At 49.0% G+C, this 22180-nt stretch overlaps 1 protein-coding gene and 1 pseudogene across 1 annotated transcript in view; both read left to right on the top strand.

Annotated features, from left to right (window-relative positions):
- Nucleotides 1–22180, top strand: part of LOC116833091 (mast cell protease 3-like) — a 58644-nt gene that overhangs the window by 19490 nt on the left and 16974 nt on the right. The gene's annotated exons all lie outside the window — the stretch shown is intronic.
- Nucleotides 11719–17357, top strand: LOC116833092 (mast cell protease 1A-like; annotated as a pseudogene).

Below are 22180 nucleotides of genomic sequence, written 5' to 3'. Positions count from 1 at the left end.
AGGAATCAAAGACACTTTCCCTCTTTCCCTCAGCAATTCCTGGGACTTGCTCCTAAGTTCCCTCTAAACTATGGCCATGCAGCAGGCTATAAAGGACTGTGCAACAGGGACCTGGAGTGGAGAGAGGTGTTGGGGGGTGGGAACTGGGGAAGGGAGCAAGTTGGGGCATGCAGGGCTGCTGCAGGCCTCTCCCCCAGCGTGTAGCTTACTGCTGCTGGCAGGAAGAGAGGGTCCCCTCCCCCAGAGCTCCGTGCTGCTGGAGGAGAGAGGGCTGGTGGGAGTCCTCTGGCCTCAGCCCCGTGGCAGCCTGTACCCCAAACTCTTCATCCCTACCCCCACCCCAGAGCCTGTACCCCCAGCCTTGCCCCCAACCCTCTGCCCTGCACCCTGAATCCCTCATCCCTGATGTGATGAAGTGGGGAAGTTTCTTGGTTTTCCTATAGTTTGCATGCAGAAGGGGCGGGATTTAGTTCCCCTAGGTGCTGCGGGTTTAACGAGGTGAAGAGAGAGGGAGTTCGTTGTTACCGAGGACCGTCGAGGGAACTTGGGACCCCAACCAATGGCATGGAGAATAGAGACCTCAGTGACTGGTGACCTGGAGGCCCAGCTGAGGAGTTACAGATGGTTCTGGCCAGTGGGAGGACAATGGGCTGCGAAGAGAGGAGAGGAGGCCCAGGCAACCCTGTTTATGACCCTGTTTACCTGGAAAGAAGACAATGGACAGAGCTTTATAACCGAAATGGGGATTTTCTTGTCCTCAGGAAAATGATTAATCACACACAGCCTCTCAAAGGTAACTGTAACACCTTCACGATAATTGGAGTGGTGGAGGGGGAGACGCAGAAGAGGGCAAGGATTCTGCAAAGGGGAATCTACTTTTGGCTTCAAGGGTCCTTTATAGATCATTATTATTAGTGAGGCTGTTGGTGTTCCAATCGGGCGTACAAGCAGCAACTGGAGATCAAGCCCCACTGCACTGTGTTGCACAACTGAATGGGAAAATAACTGTTGTTCGCCCAGTGGAAGGCGGAGAGGGGTAGGCACTGGGAGGCTGAGAACATCTGGGCAATGGGGGGCCAAGCAGATTTGGGTGGATATCGAGGGGCGACACTGAGACCAGCTGAACTGGGGGAGTGTCACTGAGCTGTGCATCATCAGGAATGACTCATTGAGCTGGTTACCATCTGTGGCTTGTATTATTTCGCAGGGTGACTCTGGGGTCCCCCTGATGTGCGGGAAAACAGCCTCGAGCATCATTTCTTCAGGATTCCAGAAGGGGACACCCCCAAGAGTGTGCCCAAGACTTTCCTCCTTCATGTCCTGGATACAGGCAACAAAGAGGAAGCTGCTGCCCTGAGCCAAGCCAGGAATCGTTGCATGGGCCGGAGCTGTGTCACTTCTGTCCTTCGGAGAGGTCCAGATGTAGGGTCTGCATTGCTGAGGGATTGAGCCCCTCCAAGACATAGCCCCCTCCAGCCATATCTCCATTCATGCAGCACCCAGCCCATGAGCCTCAGGGCAGGGAGCCTAGAGGAGTTAGGAGCCAGGTTCAAAGCCAGCTCCTATTGGTTCCTTTGGAAATCCCAACCCTTAGGCTGCCTCTTCGCTAGGGAGACAGCTCATTTATTTCGCTCAGTATAACAAACATGAGCGAAACACTGAGGAAGACCCAGCAGTTTGTAGCTCTTCCTTCATCTCAGCCAGTCAAGTCATTACCTTGACCTGCTACATCATATTAAAACTGCAGGGGATTCAGAGAAGGGCTACACAGAATGGATCGCAGATCAGTCCCCATCGCTGACAGCCTTCCCATCTCTCCTGCTACGCTTTGCTGCATGGCCTGCGGCATTTCGCTCGCTGCTTTGTAGCCAGCAATGAATAAAAATGAAGTTACCAGAAAAGTGATTCTGACGGTGAGCAAGCAACCTGACCCACAAAACCCAGAGCAGGTGCTGCATCTGCCAGGGCTAGGAGGGAATTAACCCCAACAGGGGAAGACTGGGCTTGTGGTTAATGTGTTAAACTGGGACCTAGGACACTTCACTGGGATTATTTCCTACACATCATAGACAGATACGCAAGGAGCCAGGTATCCTCTTCCCAAGTGTGATGTGATGGTCCATAGCAGACATCAACTCATATCCTCTCTTGTGCTTTATCTGGTAGAACATTGTTCCGTAAGCATCTAGGATCATTTTCTTCTCAGTTACCAGTGACTCGGAAGAAGTTGGTGCCATTTTTGACACTGAGCATAGACACCAACTTCTAATGGTGCTGGTGGGTGCTCAACCTCCCTCTGCCCCTGGCCCTGCTCCAATTCTACCCCTGTGCTACCACTTCCTGCCCCCATTGCAACCCCTTCCCCAAAGTCCCTGTCCCACCTCCATCCCCTCCCTGCCCCACTTTACTTCCTCCCCAAATCCCTGCCCTGGCCCCGCCTCTTCTCTGCCTCCTCCCCTGAGTGTGCCACGTTCCCGCTTCTTCCCCCTCCCTCCTGGAGCTTGCTAAAGCTGTTTAGTGGTGGCAGTCGCTGGGAAGTAGGCAGAGGAGCTGGGACGTGGCATTCTCAGTGGTGGAGGTGGAGGAGGAGGTGAAGTGAAGTGAGCAACTTGGTTGTCATTGGGTGCAGAGCACCCATGGAGTCAGCGCCTATGGCACTGAATGCATGTCCCCTCCCCTTTTGTCCACATGACCCCTCCTGACTAGGTGGTAATCATGGATCCTAATCATCCGCTCAGGGGAATCATCCCACCAGGATCCAGTCATACCAGCTAGAGCAAATAATGCTCCCAGAGGAGCTGTTCCAGTTCCTCACGTTTGTTCCAGAGACTCCTCGCACTGGGGCAGAGGTGAGCTAAGAATTTCTTCTCTTCATTTAATTGGGGTTCTGGATTACTATTGTTCTTGATTTTGTACTGACCATAGGCACTGACTAGAACCTACTGGCAGCAAACCCCTGCCCCCCAGCACCTACCACCCACCTGCGTCCCTCCTGATTAACGCCTCCCCCTCCCTCCCATTGTCTACAGCACATCACAATCAGCTGTTTCATTGATCTGGGAGGGAGGGGGAGGAGTGTGGACAGGGAACGCACAGGGGAGAAGATGGGAAGAGGCAGGGAAAAGGCAGGGCAGGAAGAGGTGGGGTTGAGTGGGGAGTTGAGCACTTCCAGGGCCCAGAGGAAGCCAGCACTATGGTGCTAACTGCTCATTTCTTCCCTCTTTTTAACCTCCCATTTAGCTTTTAGTTTAACCTCCTCTTGGCTCCTCTAGGTGGCCTGTCCCCATGGAGATTGGTCCCCCTTCTCCTGGGGAGGAGTCCATCCAAACTCTGCAGTCCCCTCTCCCCACAGAAGATAGACTGATATTCCACAAACCTTCCACTGTCCACACCGCCAACATAAAGAGTAATCAGACCCCATCTCAGCCTGTGTTTTAGGTTAATCTTGACCTGCTCTTTCACTCTTCTCTCTTTGGATTGGCTCTTTGGTCCCCTTAGCGCCCTCACAGCTCTGCTCTGCATCTGCTCCAGTCTTAGTTCCTCGGTCCTGCACACAAAATGGCTCCAGATGGGAAGCGAGGGGGACAGCAGTGTGATTTTGCACTCCATATTATTTATGGAAATATGCATATTAATATGAATATGACATAACTGTAATATGCTTTATGCAATATACTTCAAGACTAGAAAGGTTATGATTTGCTGAATATGTTTATCCTATTTGTATGAATGTATCATTTCTGTATCTGGAGTCAGGATTATTGACTGTAGATTTATTATCAATGAGTTCATGTAGGAAAGAGTCAATTACTGGCCCACCAGGTACAACAATGAAGACACCAGACACAGAGCTAATAGCCCATTAGCAAGAGAGACAGTGGATTATGCAAACACTTGGTTTTCCTGTAAGCCTGAGGATCAGCCTGTAAGAAATCGCTACTGGTGCTGCATCAACCTGTGGCTATGCCACCTGATGCTGGAATCTATCTTGAATTCTGTACTTTTCCACATGAAGAGAGTTGGGAGACAAAGGAGTCTCACCTTATGCAAACCCTATTTAAGGGTGGGGAGTGAAATACTCTTGGTTGTCAGTGTTCCCCTGCTACTCCCCCCCCCCCCCCCCTCCCCGAGATGACTGCTGGGATCACCTAAAGACTGAACTGAGGACAAGCAGTTGGACCCAGACTGGAAGGGCTTCCAGCCTGTGCAGAGATTCTTAGAACAACTGTGAGGGTGAGATATTATATGTAACAAGTTTCCTTAGTGTATTAAGTTTAGTTTGCATGTTCTGTTTTACTTTGCTTAGTAACTTACTTTGTTCTGTGTACTGTCTCTTATGACCACTTAAGTCTTACTTTTTATACTTAATAAAAATTGCTTTTATTTATTAATAAATCCAGTGCACTTTCGTTTATTAATAAACTCAGTTACCTGGAGTGGAGCAAGGAATCTGTGCATATTCTCTTCTACACGGAGGGGAGTGGTTAATTTAATATAATTTTGGGCTTGAATTCCTAGCAGGGGTGGACACTTGAGTGTTGTGGGCAAGTCCCTTAAGCTGAGTCTTCTCAGCGTGCATCTCTGTGTTTCTGTGCAGCTGGGTGTGGCTCTCCCTGTGTGTGCTTGGCTGGAAAAGGCTGGAGGGAACCTAGCCCAGGAAGTCCAGGTAAAAAGCGGCCCATGCTAGCAGGAGAGTCTGGCTCAGCAGGTGTCCCAGAACCTCAAGTGACACCCTAGCTGGTCCAGCTCATCACAGGCAGCTCCTGGTGCACTCTGAGGAGTGATGGGAGGTGTTTACTATGATTGCAGCACTGGGCCAGTGCCGCTGGAATGAAGTATCCCATGCCACTAGGAAAGGTGCCCGGTAGTAGGTCTGGCCCTGGAAGCCTGCCTTGGAGCCCCACAGCTAGGGACAGAGGCTTGGCTCGGCCCAAATGCATCTGATTGCAAGCATGTGAGGGTCAGATGTGGGTCTGCTTGCGACAGAGTAGAGCCTGCATGGCAGGGCTGGGTCAGATGTAACTGGGACAATGCCTCCCACTCAAGAGTCCCAGCCAGGGGACAAAGGAAATGGAGAACTTCAGTCCCTCAGAAAACCCAGATGACACACACACAGGCCTCTAGGGGATGGATGTGGCTTCTGGCTGAGACTCTCAGAAACCTCAGGGTCATCATGCAAGCGCTGTGGTTCCTCCTTTCTCACATTCAAGATGCTGGGGATAAGGACACTTGCTAAGGAACAGCCTACAACCTAGAGTGCTGCACAGCTGAGGCCATGCACAGCTGGATGTACGCAATGCTCAGCTGGAGGTATACAATACAGAGTAGGGGTCCTGCACAGCTGGAGCTTTGGAATGCACAGCTGGGACCATGCACAACTAGAGCCAGGCTTACCTAGAGCTCAGGCAGTTCTGCAGCCCATGGGAGGTCCTTCCACACACACACACCCACTCGCGTTAGTCTGATGATGAATGTGGCTAATGCTCTTTCTTGAGGTGAGACATCAGCCTGTTTACTCACATGAAGGGGAGGGGACACAGCTCCAGCTGGAGATGCAGATGGGGATTTAGAAAGAGTGACTTAGTTCAGGGTTAGGCCTGTGGATTCCAGGCCTCAGCTGAGATTCTGTAGCATTTCCTGCTCCCCTGAGCCAGTCAGTCCCCCAGACATGGGTCCTGATGAGAGCCAGTGCCACTCAGAGGGGAAAGATCCCATCTCGTAGTCCCCATCACCACTGACAGCACAGGCATATGCATTTTGAGTGGCTGGATCTTAGTGATTTGTTTTTCATATTGCCCTGGTCTGACAGACTGCTCAGACTGCTGGGGTAACCACCGAGAGGCTGGGTCTCCCCTTGCCTGGCTGAGAGAGATCCAGGAGAGAAGGAAACACTCACAGAGATGGGGTCTCATAAAACTCTGTGTTGATTCCAGAGGACAGAAACCAGCCTGTGAAATTAAGAAGTAAATAGGTCAGATGGTGGGGAGAAGAGGGGACTTTAACTACTCAGACATCTGCTAGAAAAGTAATGAAGCAAGACACAACATTTCCCATAAGTGCCTGGAATGGCTTGGGAACAATTTTTTTTTTACATCAGAAGGTGGAGGAAATGCTGGGAGGGAGGGGCATTTTAGACTTGATTCTGACCAACAAGGAGGAATTGGTTGCAAATCTGAAGGTGGAAGGCAGTTCATGTGGAAGTGATCCTGAAATATAGAATTCCTTATCCTAATGAAACAAAGGAGTCAGAGCAGCAGAATAAGGACAATGGACTTCAAACAAGCAGACTGACTAATTCAAAAAAGTATAGGTGAGGTGCCATGCAAAGAAAATCTAAGTTCTAAAGGAGTTCAGGAGAGCTCTCAGTTTCTGAGGAGAATGATATTAAAGGCCCACTGCAAACTTTTCCTGTGCAAAGGAGAGGTGTGAAGAACAGTAAGAGGACAACATGGCTCCAACCGAAGGTCTTTAATGACCTGAAAACAAAAGAAGAATCCCACAAAAAGGGGAAACTTGGAAAAATTACTAAGGGGGAGTACAAAAGAATAGGACTAGCATGTAGGAACAAAATCAGCAAGGCTAAGGCACAAAATGAGTTTCACCTAGCAAGGGTAATACAAGACAATAAGAAGAGGTTCTTGAAATGCATTAGGAACAAGAGAAAGATTGGGAAGTGTAGGTCCGGCTACTTAGCCGGGAAGGAGAACTAACAAACAGGAACATGAAAAAAATGTTTTTTAATGTAGGTTTTGCTTCAGTCTTCTCTAAAAAGGTTAATGGTGAACAAATACTCTTCCCATCAATATAGGTAGGGGGAAGAAATAGAAGACAAATGAAGAAAGAAGAATTTATAGAATATTTTAGATAGGTTAGATGTATTCAAGTTAGCAGATCCTGATTAAAGTTATCCTCGGGTATTACTCCATTGGTGGAAGCAATCTTGGAATCATTAAGAAGTATATTCAAACCTCTGTAGGAGATATAAAGTCCCCGAGGACTGGAGAAGGGCAAACATAGAACCTATCTTGCAACAGGGTATAAAGAAAATACAGGGAATTATAGACCTGTCAGCCTAACTAATGATACCTGGAAATACAGGAGCAAAGTGTTAGACAATTCAGATTGGAAGCCCCTAGAGGATGATGAGTAGGCTGTAAGGTAGCCGGGTGGGTTTTGTCAAGAAGAAACTATCCCAAAAGAATCTAATTTCCTTTGGCACAAGCTTACTGGGCCTAGTGAATTAGGGGGAAACTGGTAGACATACTGATTCTGGTGGCAGCAGGTTATCAAGCGGAGGCGCCAGAGTCGTCCTGGAGTGGTTCTTGTTCAACTATCTTTATTACTGATCTGGATGATGGATTTAATTACACCCTCAGCAAGTTTGCAGATGCACTAAACTGGAAGGGAGAGGTAGAATACCCTGGAGTGGTAGGGATAAGGTCCAGAAGTGACCTAGACAACATTGGAGGATTGGGCCAAAAGAAATCTGATGCGTGTCAAAGAAGAACAAGTGCAGAGCTCCTGACATTTAGGAAGGAAGAATCCCATGCACTGCTACAGGTCTGAAGGAACTGACTGGCTAAGCAGCAGTTCTGCAGAAAAAGGACCTGGGGATTACAGTGGATGAGAGAAGCTGGATATGAGTCAGCAGTGTGCCCTGGTTGCCAAGCAAGGCAATGGCATATTGGGCTGTATTAGTAGGAGCATTGCCCAGCAGATCAGAGGGAAGTGATTATTCCCTCTATTCGAGCACTGGTCGAGGCCACATTTCTGGAGTAGACTGCAGTCCAGTTTTTGGTCCCCATCCCAACAGAAAGAGATGTGAACAACTTGGAGAGAGTCCAGCGAAGGGCAATGAAAAATGATTAGGGGGCTGGGGCACATGACTTATGAGGAGAGGCTGAGGGAACTGGGCTTATTTAGTCTGCAGAAGAGAAGAGTGAGGGGGGACAATTGATAGCAGCCTTCAACTACCTGAAGGGGGTTCCAAAGAGGATGGAGCTAGGCTGTTCTCAGTGTGGCAGATGACAGAACAAGAGCAATGGTCTCAAGTTGCAGTTGGGGGAGGTTTAGGTTTGATATTAGGAAAACCTTTTTCACTAGGAGGGTGGTGAAGCACTGGAATGGGTTACCTAGGGAGGTGGTTGAACCTCCATCCTTAGTGGTTGTTAAGGCCTGTCTTGACAAAGCCCTGGCTGGGATCATGTAGTTGATGTTGGTCCTGCTTTAAGCAGGGGATTGGACTAGATGACCTCCTGATGTCTCTTCTAATCCTAATATTCTATGACACAACAGATCTTGATTTTGGTAAGACTTTTAATACAGTGCCACAAGAGTTTCTCATAAGTAATCTAGGGAAATTACCATAAGGTGATGGCAAAATGGGTTGAAAAAGTGAACTCAAAACTATCAGTGGTAGTGTGTCAAACTGGGAGAATAACTCTAGTGGGGTCCTGCAATAGTCAGTCCTGGGTCTGCTACTGTGCAATCTTTTAATTAAGGGCGTGGATGATTGAGTGGATGACACGAAACTGGGGGGGCGGGGCTGCTAACACGTTGGAGGACAGCATTAGATTTTGAAATAAATGTCACTGAGCTGTGTGTCATCAGGAATGACTCACTGAGCTGTTTGCCATCTGCTGCCTGTTTTATTTCGCAGGGTGACTCTGGGGGCCCCCTAGTGTATGGAAAAACAGCTTTGAGCATCATCTCTTTGGGATTCCAGAAGGGAACCCCCACGCCCAGGTGATTCCAGAGAAATCTGGACAGATGGTGGAGCAAATTTCATGTCTGCACTCTCTAAAAAGTTATGGTAATTATAGTAAAGTAAATAAAGATTGCTCCCCAGCATACAAAAACTGATGGGCTTGTGGAATGATTTCAAGAAACTTTAAAAGCTATGCTAAGAATGTATGTCTCCAGGCGTGAGAATTACTGGGACGTGTGTCTCCCTTCTCTTCTATATGCCTAGAGAAGTGTTCCCCATGGAACTATCGGCTTTGCCCCACTTTGATTGCCTGTATGGGAGGCAAGTAAGGGGATCCACAATTTGATTCAAGTGTCTAGGGAGGGCAGTGCTGAGGAAAGAGGACTTCCAGTAGGGGAGTATGTCACCTGTTTTAAGGAGAATTTACTGTGTATGATGGATTTAGTGCAACAGAACCTTCAAAGAAATGAAGAAACCCAGAAGGGCTGGTGCTTACAGAAGAGTCATATGTAAGACTCAGGGGGTAATTGTTCTATTCTACTCAGCACTGGTGAGGTCTCCGTTGGAGTACTGTGTCCAGTTCTGGGTGCCACACATTAGGGGAGAAGTAAAGAAACTGGGGAGACTCCAGAGGAGAGCAACAAAAAATGATCAAAGGTTTAGAAAACCTGAGCTAAGAGGAAAGGTGAAAAAAATTGGGTATGTTTAGTCTATAGAAGAGGAGGCTGAGAGGGGTCCTTAGAACAATCTCCCAATATGTTACAAAGTGGACAGGGGTCAGTGGTTCTCCATATCCATTGAAAGCAGGACAAGAAGTGATGGGCTTAATCTGCAGCAAGGTTAGTTGTTAAAATCTTTTTAACCTTTAATGGAATTAATGTCTAGGATCAGATCTCAAGGGGGGTTGTGCAATCCCCATCAATGGAGGGTTTTATCACCAGGTTGGACAAATACTTGTCAGGGATCGTCTAGGTTGACATGATCCTGCCTCACAACAAGGGGCTGAATCAGGTTGACCACTCGAGTTCATATCGCTATGGTTCTAGTCTATGAAATGTCTTCGGAGGTTAAATCCTCTGAGCTTCCTTCTCCTCCATTGCCCATTATCTGGAGCCCAGCCAGTCAGGGGGCCAGGCAGGTATGAAACATCAAACCGAGAAAACAAAGCTGGTCTTGAAAAGTTCCTGACAATCGGAAGTAAAAGGAAATAACTCAGCAAATGGGGAGCAAAGACATAACAAATTAGCAGACAAAGATGTAGCCTTCTAATAGTCTTGCCGGTGTGGATCAGAGGCAGTGTGTGTGGCGGGGGGGAGGGGAATGCGGGGTCAGATTTCCCCCACCCCCAGATTTGCTGCATGGCTTGTATTGCGCAGTCTCATATGGACTGAGCATGCTCAGTAACACTGCTGCAGCCGCTGGCCTCATTCTGCCCCCTCCCCCTTTCCATGAGCATGGGTCGTCTCTGCCAGTGATTCAATCCTGACCTGCAGCACCCTGCCCCATCCCAGTCCTGGACTCCTTTCTCCCTGCCATGTGTCTGGGTGTACAGGCCCTGGGACAACCTAGCACCCACCTACTCACGGGGAACCTGACCCCTACCCTGTCCCCACTCATTTGGGGCTGCAAACCTCCTGGGCCCAGGTAGAAGCACTGCTCCCTCCTTAGACCGGCCATGAAGATGCCACTCATGAGGGGCTGGAGAAGGTCCCCTGGGCGATAAAGGGAGATTCTCACACTTTGTGGATGCGGTTTATGGGGCATAGAGGCACCATAAGGGAGTGGGACAGGTGAGGAGAAGGCCAGGCGGCTTTGTGCATTTAGGGGTCTCTTCTTCAAGCTCTTCTCCACGGGTTTATACACCTGAAACATCCAATTTTACCACACAAGAAGGTGAGATTTGAAGGTGATCCTGTGACTTCTGATGCTGGAGCTTAACAAAAAAACACAGAACCATTTCAGGAGGGCTCGGAGATTGATAGAGACACGGAGCAGGGGTCTCAGGGTGATTTTAAGCTGCTTTCTGGGGCCAAGAATTGTAGATGCGTGAGAGATTCAAATGTCTGGACAGCCAAGGTCACATTTCCTAGCGGTCAGCCTTATTGTGTGGGGTGCAGGAGAGGCGCCAGGGTTTTTGGCACCCTAGGTGGGGGTCCTTCTGCGCTCCTGGTCTTCGGGGAACTTCGGCGACTGGTCCCGGAGCAAGTGAAGGACCCGCCGCAGAATTGCCGCCGAAGACCCAGAGCGTGGAAGGACCCCCTGCCGCCGATTTGCCGCCGAGGCCAGCAAAATGCCACTCCCCCAAATCCTGGTGCTGAAGGCGACTGCGTAGGTTGCCTAAATGGAAAGCGCCGGCCCTGGTGGGTCGTTTACTCTTTACTCAACCATGCCTGTCATGGGGCAGGCTCACAGGAACACAGCTCCTGTGCTGGCTTTTCAGGGCCTTCTCCATTGCCCATCCCCATGATATCTGTCCTGCCCCAGGTCCTTGAGGGATACGTGCTCCCCAGCCTCTGGGAGAATGTCTTCAGTGGGCTCTGTGGCTGGGCTCCAGGAACCCACAGCAGGGTCGTATCTTCAGCTTGCTGCTCTGAAAGACACTGGGGAGGAAGTGGGGAGCAGATCCAAGCCAGGGGGTGACTCAGCATTGGCCACACTCTCCACCAGCTAAGCTGTTGGAGGGAGGAGAAGGTGAGATTCAGATGAACTTGGCCCCAGGTGTGCTGGACTCCAGGCAGGCCCCAGGGGGCCCTGATCCCAGATGCTTTGGGACAGGGGGCAGAGACACCCTGACACCAAGTGACATTTGCCTGGGCTCCTTCCCCAGAGGGAGATTGTTTTCCAGCCTCCAGCTCCCTCTCTTGTGCCCCCCCTTGTGTGAGCGATGTGATGCTGAGGTTTCTGAGGGCCCCTGAGTGGTCATAACTCCCCACAAGGGGAGAGCGTATGTGACCTGTGGTTTGCTGCTGGCTCTATAAATCGCCCAGGGCTGAGGCACAAGCACTGTTGCTTTCCCCAGACAGTGACCATGCTGATCTTGATCCTGCTGCCTGCGGCCTTTCTGCTGCCCTCCGGCGCTGTGGCTGGTGAGTGTTGGGGGTTGAGGGATTGTGGGGAATGAAGCTGGCAGCTCTCTGGGCTGTTTGCAAATCCTGGCTCCTCCCCAGAGTCAGATACTTCTGCCAGGGCGATCGCTGGTTCCCAGGACCCAGCTAGGGAAAGGTTTGGAGTTGGGGACAATGGAACCCGGGTGGCAGAGCTGGTACTGAGATAAACCCCCTGAACACACAGAGAGACCGAGAGCAGGAGAGAGACACAGGGAGTTCTTAAGAAGGGGCTGAGACCCCAGACGCCTGGGCTCTATCCCTAGCTTGTCAGTGTGATCCAGAGGTTAGAGCAGTGGGGGGGGGGTTTGGGAGTCAGGACTCCTGGGTTCTAGTTCCTTCGTCCGTGCTCTCACATTACACTGAAGTTGTTTAGGGAAGGGGCCATGCTGCACCTGGCACAACGAGGCCCTGATCTTGGTCAGGGTCTTGGCAGTGCTCAGCGCAATGGGTCCTGATCTCCGCCAGACTCAGTGCAGCACCTGGCACAACAGAGGCGCTGATCTTGGTTGGGGTCTGCCCAGCACCTGGCACAAGGGGAGCCCTGATCTAGGTTGGTTGCACCATATCCAAATAACAGCAACAGATTTTCAAACAGCCTGATTGATTTGGATGCCAAATTAACATTACTAAGTCATCGCTGAAAACGATCAGGTGTGAGCTACACACAGACTTGCATTGGTTAAACTAAACTGATTTTAAACCACATCTGTAGCTAAACTGGTTCAGCTCTGCCTGTGATTTAAACTTGGCTGATAGCACTGGAAATTCCCAGGGCCCAACTAACTGCACAGAACCAGTGGTGGGTCAACCCATACGAACGCCTGCATAGCCGGGGCAGCGCTGCCCGGGGTTAAAGCAAGTGGTGCAGTCTCACAGTTCCTAAATCCTACATCCTTCTGGTGGTCAGAAACTTTCCCATTTCCACCTCAGTCTATCCCTGCCCAGTTTATCCCCTTTTATCCTTGTGATAACATTGTCCTTCAGCTTCACTGGCTCTTTCCCTGCCCTTCTGTCTCCTCCACCCAGATGTCTTTACATCAATTGTCTAGATTTTATTTTATGCCCGGAGACCCATGTGACTTGAGACTTGTTCTGAACTGATCAGAAGAGGCTTTTATTTTTCCATGGAAAATTTTGACTTTTCATTAAAGCCTCAAAGTTAGGCTTTTTTCCTACTAACTTTTTATTAATTTTTTAAAAAGACACAGAGAGAAAGTGAGGAAACAAACAACAAAATATACATAAACTCCTCATACTACAAAAACTTCTCATAAGATATTAAGTATTTTCTACTCACCTTAGCTAGGCTTGAGACGTTATCTGTAAGCTTAGGGTGTCTATGGTCCAATCTTTGATTGTTGGTCGCCTTTGTGGATTTCTGTTTTTGTGAGACTACTCTTTCCACCACTGTTAGTGCTCTGCTTAGCCGGAGTCTTTCAGATTTGTTCCTCTTCCAATTAACACCCATTGGGTTAAAAAATACATGTTTAATTTTATTTGAATGGGAAAAAAAGCGTCTCCAATTTAGCTCCACTGAAAGCATCTAGATCCCTTCCCAGAGCATATGGTTAAATCAGCACCTGCCACATTACAGCACCAATATTTGTCTGACTTAGAAGCATCTGTTTTGAACCTGTGGAATTAATCATAAATGTAGCTCCAAGGAGCAGTTCAGAGAACTGGCTACGATTTGTTTCCATTTGATTAGCAGAAAATAATTGACCTTGTTCCTCCTCCCAATGCTTGTCTAGGGGATCGATATTTAGTTCAAATTTGCTGGGCTGGTGTGCATATGATGTTGCCTTAGATCTTGGAAATCTGACAAACATCTGGAGAAACGAAAGCAGTAATGGGTCAGGGGTAGGGAAGGAAGCGGGGATAAACAGATGGGAGACAGCATGTTTCTGTTGCAAACTTTGCCACTCCTTCTTACTCTCTCACATAGAGTTAATCAATAGGTGGACCATGGACCAAATCTGGACTGCCAGACACTTTTGAATGGACTCCAAAATCTTTTTATTTACTTATTATTACCATCATTATTGTTGGCTTTTTATTATTGTGTTCTGTGAAGTCTATCCTTGATTATACCTTGACCAAGAAATTTGGACCTCGACAAAATATAATTAACTATCCCTGCTCTGGCAAAATTGGCAACCAAAAATTTACAAATATTCAGCTGAAAAGTGCCAAAAACTGGGGTAAATAATCAGATTTCCAAGAAAAATGCCAAAATGTTGAGGAGAGAAGGGATGTTCTAAGAAACTTTTCATTATCTAGAAAACTCAATTTTCTGTTGAAAAAGAATTTGGAGGGCCAGCTTTGGAGCAGCCCTGGCTTGTCATCGTGGCTTGATGGAGAAGGTGAAACACCAGCAGGGGACATGTCAGTGGTTTTCTGGTTGACTTTGCCTCCCAAATCCTTTAACTCAAGGCAGAGCAATTACTGACCCAGTCCCGGTATGTTTGCCACTGATTTGCCACCCAGAGACGTCAGAGCTGTAGGTTTACCCCCAGCCCTATGGAGTGTTCACTCTGGGGCAGAGCAAAACATGGGGCAGAATTCCAGGCACAGGGATCCCCCCCCAGGAAAACATCACAGGAGGTGGGTTGAGACTGTGGTGACTCCGCTTCAGGAAAAGGAGCTCAGTCCCAGCTCGGCCCAGGGAGAAAATGGGGCTCTTTCTATGAACCTGGTCTCCCACCAGGTGAGATCATCGGGGGTCAGGAAGCCCAGCCCCACTTCAGACCCTACATGGCCTATCTGAAAATACAACGCGAAGAGAAGAAGCGTGTCTGTGGAGGGTTCCTGGTATCGAAGAACTTTGTGCTGACAGCCGCTCATTGCAAGGGAGAGTAAGTGCCTCTGTGCTCGGGACGTCAGGGTTAGAGGGCGATGGGGGAGCCGGGAGCTCTGGTGCCATCATAGGTTGCAGGGAAGGAGCAGTTAGTAGGAGAGGATGGGTGAGCAGAGCTCAGGGGTCTGATCTGCTCAGGGGGTGTCGGCGTGTCTCTCGGGGCCTCTGCAAACCATGGTCCAGCACCAACGCTGGGTAAATCAATGGAGTTACAGGCAGTGAGAGCAGCTGGGGTCTGATCCATTGCCCAGATCAGGGCAGTGAGGTTCTCACAGCCCCAGGAAAGCTCTGCAAGTTTTTGGGTTGTGGGGTCTGGGCATGGACCCCTGTTTGGATCTAGCCAGGAGGGATCACAGGGGTAAGGGAAACTGAGACCCAGGGGCTGGCAGGACAATAGGGAGTGAAGCTGCCTGTGGGACAGCACAAGGGCTGGTGAAGACACAGGCTGGGACCCCAATACCTCTGGGCAGACGGTTTGTGCTGGAGCCAGTGCCTGCCGTAGGGGAAAGGACCTTGTGCCATGCCCCAGCCCACCTGAGCAAGCCAGTCTCTCTCCCAAGATGGATCGAAGCCAGCTCTGCTAGAGGGAAATGGTCTCATCTCCCATTCCCCAGCCCCCCAGACAGCCAGTCTCCAGTCCTGGGTCTGGATCAGAGACAGCAATGTGTCAATGGGTATTTTACATTTTTTACTGGCTGGGAGCTGAGTCCAAAATCACTTCTTTAAACCCCAGGCTGCCCTGTCCCCCTCAGTCGCCTCATTCCTGTGTCAGATCCACATGTGCCCATCCCATCCCATATACATGTTCTAGCCCCTACAACCCACATGTTGTTCTCGGCTTTTGCAGCAACATTACTGTCATCCTGGGAGCCCATGACATTACCAAACAGGAACAGAGCCGGCAAGTGATCCGTGTGAGACGTGCATACCCCCACCAGGATTATGACAACAAACCCCATAATAATGATATCATGCTGCTGAAGGTACAGTCTCTATCCCATCCCCACTCCCCAAGAGATCTCACATTGCTGTAGGCATCACCCTCATCCCAACCTTGTGTTCCCAGTGACCTCACACTCCTACAGGTATCGCCCACATCCCATCACTCCGCCCCCAGGGACCTCACACTGCTTCAGGTATAGCCCCCATCCCATCACCCCACCCCCAGTGACCTCACACTCCTACAGGTACTGCCTCATCCCATCACCCTGTCCCCAGTGACATCACACTGCTGCAGGTACCGCTGCATCACATCACCCCCCCACCCCAGTGACCTCATGGCCATGCACTGGCTTTAGGTTCTTTCTCCTTGGGTTCATATGTCTCTGCCCATCATCGGCTCTGACCCTCATATTCATCCTTGTCCTTGTGTCCTTTTCTGTTTGTAGCTGGAGCACAATGCACATCTGAATGAGTATGTCAGCCCCATTCCCCTCCCCATGGCCCATCAGCAAATGCGTCCAGGCACCGTGTGCAGTGTTGCCGGCTGGGGCCGGACCAGTGCACACAATAATCTGAGCTCTGACACACTTCGGTAGGCGAAGGTGGTGGTGATGCAGGATGCTGCGTGTCCGAGGGATCCTGATTTAATATACCATGACTATAACCCCTCCACAATGATGTGTGTGGGGGACCCAGAGATGGGCAGAAGTTCCTTCAAGGTAAATCTCCACCTGCCTTCAAGCTCCCTTGACAATTTTTTGTTATTAATGAGACTGTTGGGGTTGTAGTTGGGCCTCAGAGAGAAGATCAGAGGTCAGGCCCCACTGCGCTCAGTGCTGTACAAATGAATGGAGAACTAGGATGTTGCTAGTGATGCCAGAGTGTGCTGCTGAGACCAGTTCTTTAGCTGTTTCTTGCTCCGTTTCACAGGGTGACTCTGGGGGTCCCCTGGTGTGCCAGCAAACAGCCCAGGGCATCTTCTCTTGGGGATCTGAGGAGGGGACCCCACCCGCTGTGTACACAAGAGTCTCCACTTTCATCCTCTGGATACAGAAAACTATGAGGATGCTGCAGCCTTGAGCCCTGCTGGAAATTACCTGCCGGAGGTTCACCATTTCTGTCCTTTGGCTTGGCCCAGATATAGGGTCTGCTTTGCAGGGGGGGTTAGCCCCTCCCAGCCATTGCTTTCTGCTCAGGCAGTGCCCAACCCATGAGCTTCAAGGCAGGAAGCCTAGAGTAGTTAGGGTCAGGTTCAAGGCCAGCTTCCGTTGGCTCGCTTGGAAATCCTGACCCAGACCCCTAGGCTGTCTCTTCACTAGGAAAACAACTGGTTTTATTTCCCCCAGGGTAATGGACACAAGCCAAACCCAGGGAGGACCCAGTGGTTTGTGCCTCTCCCCTGTGTCAGCTGGTCGGGTGACCATTTATGGGAGATCCTTGTTGTTACCTGACCTGTTAAGTCATGTTAAAACTGAAGCCTGCCCTGTCCAACCTGGTCCTTTCCCACATGTTAGTTCCCCTAGGATGGCCACCTTCCATTCCAAATACAACTTGTTCCCAGGGCCAGCAAGGCCAGAGGGAGTTTGTTCATGGGAAGGGAAATTAGCAAATGATATGCTGATTTCATATGAAATGACAGTTCTGTGTGCCTCCTTCTAACCTCCCCTTCCCTGCCTTGCCACGGGGCCTGGTGCATTTCCCTCTCTGCTTCATAGCCAGCAGTGAATAAAAATGAAGTTACAAAACAATGAATCTGTGTCTTCCTGGGAACTGAATGAATGCCCCCACTTTAGGGTCCCCGACCAACAGTTGTACCTAACAGGTATAACCAGGGATTGGTTTGGACTCATGGAGAATTCACCCTCAGGGTTGGAGTAGTTCATACCAGGTCTGCTAGAAAGACAAGGGAAATCACGAGTTAAAAAGCAATGCACTACATGTGCTCTCAGTTCTCCTGACTATGATATCCCTTCGCTGACACCTGGGACGTCTCCCTGCCAATAGAGCACATTTAGACCCAGTGGAGGAGAAACCAGTATCAGGGTATTTTTAGTTTCCCTTCTATGTAATTCCTTTTTGTCATAGATTTCACCCCCACTCTGAACTTTAGGGTACAGATGTGGGGACCTGCATGAGAACCCCTAAGCTTAATTATCAGTTTAGATTAGTATGCTGCCACCACCAGATCATTTAAAAAAAACATTTATGAGTCATTTGGGAACTCTGTCTTCCCCCCAGAATATCTCCCTCCCAAGTATTGTAACCCTTCCCTGGGTAGTCTTGAGAGACTCCTCCACCAATTCCCTGGTGAACACCGATCCAAACCCTTGGATCTTAAAACAAGGAGAAATTAATCATCTCTCCCTTTCCTGGCAGGATGTGAGTTTAATTTCCCTTTCCAACACCAATGTCTGGTGAGTCCAGATCCAATCCCCTTGGATCTTAAAACAAGGAAAAATCAATCAGGTTTTAAAGAAAAGACTTTTAATTAAAGAAAAAAAGGTGAAAGGAAAACCTCTGGGAGATTAGCATGTAAGCTATTCTCACAGACAGATTCAAAACACAGAGGATTTCTCTCTGGGCATAAACTTAAAGTACACAAAAGAAAACCCAATTTGATTCCCCCTCTATTTTAAAAAGAAGTCACAAAAGGAAATAAACATCAGCTAATTCATTCCTTCTCTAATACTCACTACCCTGGTTGATTCTTGGATCTTTTCACTCCGGCACAGAACTTCATGAATGACGCAAAGGAAAAACTTCCCTCCTTCTCCTTGAAAAAATCTTGTCCCCCCATTTGTTCCTCTGGTCAGGTGTCAGCTAGGCTAGGTGAACTTCTTAACCCTTTACAGGTAAAAGAGGCATTACCCCTTAACTGTCTGTTTATGACACTCTTCCACTCTGGACACCTACCTGGAGACAGAAGGAACAAAAACAGCAAACAGGATGGTCCTCTCCTTCAGGCATCTGAGGTTTTTTTTTATAGACAAATAGTATATTTGCCCTGTTCCAGTCCTCTGGGATCCTTCCCACTTCCATGAGTTCTCAAAGATAACCACTAATGGATCAGAGATCTCTTCAGCTAGATAGCTAGATAGATATGGAGCTTTAAGGAGAGACAGAGTATGAGGATGGATGAATAAATAGACAGACAAACTCTGGACTTGCACTGCTGCTGAGAGCCTGGTTCACCTTTGGGGGCTGAGCATAATTTAAGACCTGGCCCTACAGTTTCTCTTGAGGGAAGAGGTTGCTCTGTTACCTGCACAAAATTCTCTGTTTCTCAGACACTCTAGGGGCACCCAGCTCTACTCAGTTCATAGGGCACAAGGCTTAACCTTCTTAATTTAGGCAACCACCCTTACCTATTTGTAGGGCTCAGGCATAACCTTAAACTCTAGGGCACCCACCCTTACCCATGCCTAGGGCTCAGGAGTAACTGAACTTTACCCCTCTGTGGATTCTAGGCTCTACTCCTCCATAGGTTCCTGGTAAACACCTATTTCCTGTGGAGTCAGGGTTTAATCATTTGTGGGATCTTTAACCAGTGCAAGAGCCTTACACAGTACACATTGCTGCTGGGTAATTTCTTGCTAACCAGACACATGACCCTGCATGTCCCAGGTCAACTCTTCCCAGGGTCCCCTCCCTGCTGCTCTCTGTGTATAAGGCCCAGGGCTGAGACACATTCACCAAACCCAGTCTCTGGATTTGAACCAAGGATGCTGCAGCTGCTGCTGCTCTCCATGGCTTTTTCCCCATGTCACATTGGTCAGTAGAGGGATTGGTTGATTTCCCAGCCCTGGAGGGCTAACGCTAGGATTGGGGCTGAGTGAATCACTACGTTTTTTGCTCAGAGGCTGAATCATAAAATCTGAGAAAAAACTGGTCCCCTAGATAATTCCTTTTTATCTACAGAAGATCTTTTGAAAAATCCAATCTTCACTAAAAATTGGTGGTGATGGAGAATCCACCATAACCTTTGGTAAATTGTTCCAATGGCTAGTTACTGTCCCTGTTAAAAACTCAAGTCATGAAACAATCATTTAGAAAGAAAAACAAACTTTATAGTCCCTCTGGATTTGAAAACAATTTAACCTGCATTTTTTCCAGTATTTGATCATTCTTGTGGCTCTTCTCTGACCCCTCTACAATTTATCAACATTTTTCTGGAACCATGGACACAAGAACTGGACAATGGTTCACCCTATATAGGAGAAAAGTCCTTTGGTCAGTCTTTTGATGTCTCTTTAGCTAAAGAGAAAACGAGAAGGAGAAAGACAATCAACACATAGGTGCATAAATGGTCTCTGTGTTATTCAGTCGCATAACTTTAGGTAGAAATTTGTGCAGGTTAGGAACAGGTCTGTGACAGCTCCATCCTACCGTCCCCTTGACTTTTTGAGCAACATCTTTCTCACCTGGGAGTTCAAGACTTCATGAAGCCGGGACAGAACTGGAAACGGATCCAGGCCCATCGCTGGGTCCAGCACCCTGACTTCAACAATAAAAACTTTCACAATTACATCATGCTGCTGATGGTACCACCCCCACTGACCTCACATTGCCAGGGCACTGCCCCATCACATCAGTCCACCTCCAGTAACCTCATACTGCTTCAGATACCACCCCCACCCCAATGACCTCACACTGCTGCAGGCACCGCCCCATCTCATAATCCCACACTCAGTGACCTCACACTGCTGAAGGTACCGCCCCCCATCCCATCACCCCTCCCCAGTGACCTCACAGTGTTGCACATACCACCCCTACTCCATCACCCCACCCCCAGTGACCTCACACTGCTGAAGGTACCACTCCCATCCAATCGCTTAGCCCCCATTGACCCCACACTCATTCCCTGTACAGTTGTCCAGGCTCCAACTGGGTGATGCTGCCCCACACCAGCTCTGATCCTGGTCCATTCTTTCTCTTTCTCATCCATGGCAGCTGTCACACAGCACAAAGCTGACAGAGTGGGTGAGGCCCATCTCCCTGCTGGAGGCTGATCACCATGTCAGCCTAGGCTACTAGTGCAGTGTGGATGGAGGGGGTCAGACAGGAGTGAACAATAATACCAACAGGTAGCTGGAGGCAGAGCAGGAGGTGGTTTCAGATGGCCTGTGCAAAGGGTGGTACCAGCATTATGATATTTGGGGGGCCATGTGCTAACTGTGTGTGTGCTGAGCCTAGTGAACTGCTAGGTAAGGCTGAGAGCTGCGAACCTCTTAACGAGGCTGTGATCCCTAAGCCCTTTAGCACCCATCAACATTTAACCAGGGGGTGGGGCTACTCAGGAATATCAGAGCTTTAAAAAGCTTGCCCCTAAGTGACCAGAGGAGCTAGCGAACAGGAACAGCTAACAGGGAAGTTTTGTGAGGGAGTTTACAGGAGGAGTCTGAGGAGGGGCTAGATACACTTAACATTCTTTAAACTTCTTTAAACTTAAACTTAAAAACACCTGATAAAAATGAAACATCAACAAAGGAACAGCTTCAGGAGTAAAAAGAGAATGCAGGCAGTAGTTCAGCAACAGAGTAGAGGGCTATTCAGTTAATGCACCCAATACAGCATGTATGATTGTCTGCCTATGGACAGGTGGCATATGTGTGCATTTGGTGCAAGGAGCTCCTGGCCCTCAGAGACTGAATACGGGCTTTGGAGACCAGGGTGGCTGAGCTGCAGGAGCTAAGGGAAAGAAAGAGGTACACAGAGGAGACTTTCTGGGACACAGTAGAATGGTCCCACCCCCATTCTGACAGTCTCGATGCTATTGAGTAGGATGAAAGCCTCCGGGAAGGAGAACATCTGATGGGAACAGAGGGAAATGATCCCATAGTTGAGACCCTTCTTCCAGATGATGTTGTGGTACACTCTTGTACTGAGGATACCTCTCCAGGGGAGGGAACTCCAGTTATTTAGGAAGAGACAGGTAATAGCAGTGGGTGATTCGATCATTAGAAACATAGCTGGGTTTGCAGTGTCTGGGAGAACTAGATGGAGACTTGCCTGCATGGTGCAAAGTTTGTGGATCTCTAGAGACACCTAGATAGGCTAATGTGTAGTGCTGGGGAGGAGCTGGTGGTCATGGTACATGTAGGTACCAGTGACACAGGGAAGGATAGGAGAGAGGTCCTGGAGGCCAAATTTAGGCTCCTAGGTAAGAGATTGAAGTCCAGGATCTCTATGGTAGCAGTCTCTGAAATGTTTCCAGTCCACATGCAGTATTCCATCTTCCAACCATGGCCAGTGCCAGATGCCCCAGAAGGAATGAACAGAACAGGTAATCACCAAGTGATCCAGCCCCTGTCACCCATTCCCAGCTTCTGACAAAGAATCTAAATATGTGAAAGAAAATATAGAATCAAATGAAGTAAAAATCCTAAATGAACCAAACTGTACTATAGAATCTCTATGGATAGTAATTCCATGCTCTAATAAGAAGAATATAGCAGTAGGCAGGGGCGGCTCCAGGCCCCAGCACATCAAGCGCGTGCTTAGAGTGGCATGCCACAGGGGGCTTTCTGTCGGTCGCCGGGAGGGCGGCAGGAAGGATGCTTTCTTGCG

Source organism: Chelonoidis abingdonii, chromosome 14 (assembly GCF_003597395.2).
Source record: "Chelonoidis abingdonii isolate Lonesome George chromosome 14, CheloAbing_2.0, whole genome shotgun sequence".
Taxonomy (NCBI): domain Eukaryota; kingdom Metazoa; phylum Chordata; order Testudines; family Testudinidae; genus Chelonoidis; species Chelonoidis abingdonii.
Note: the sequence above shows the minus strand (reverse complement) of the source record. Positions and strands in the feature narration are given on the sequence as shown.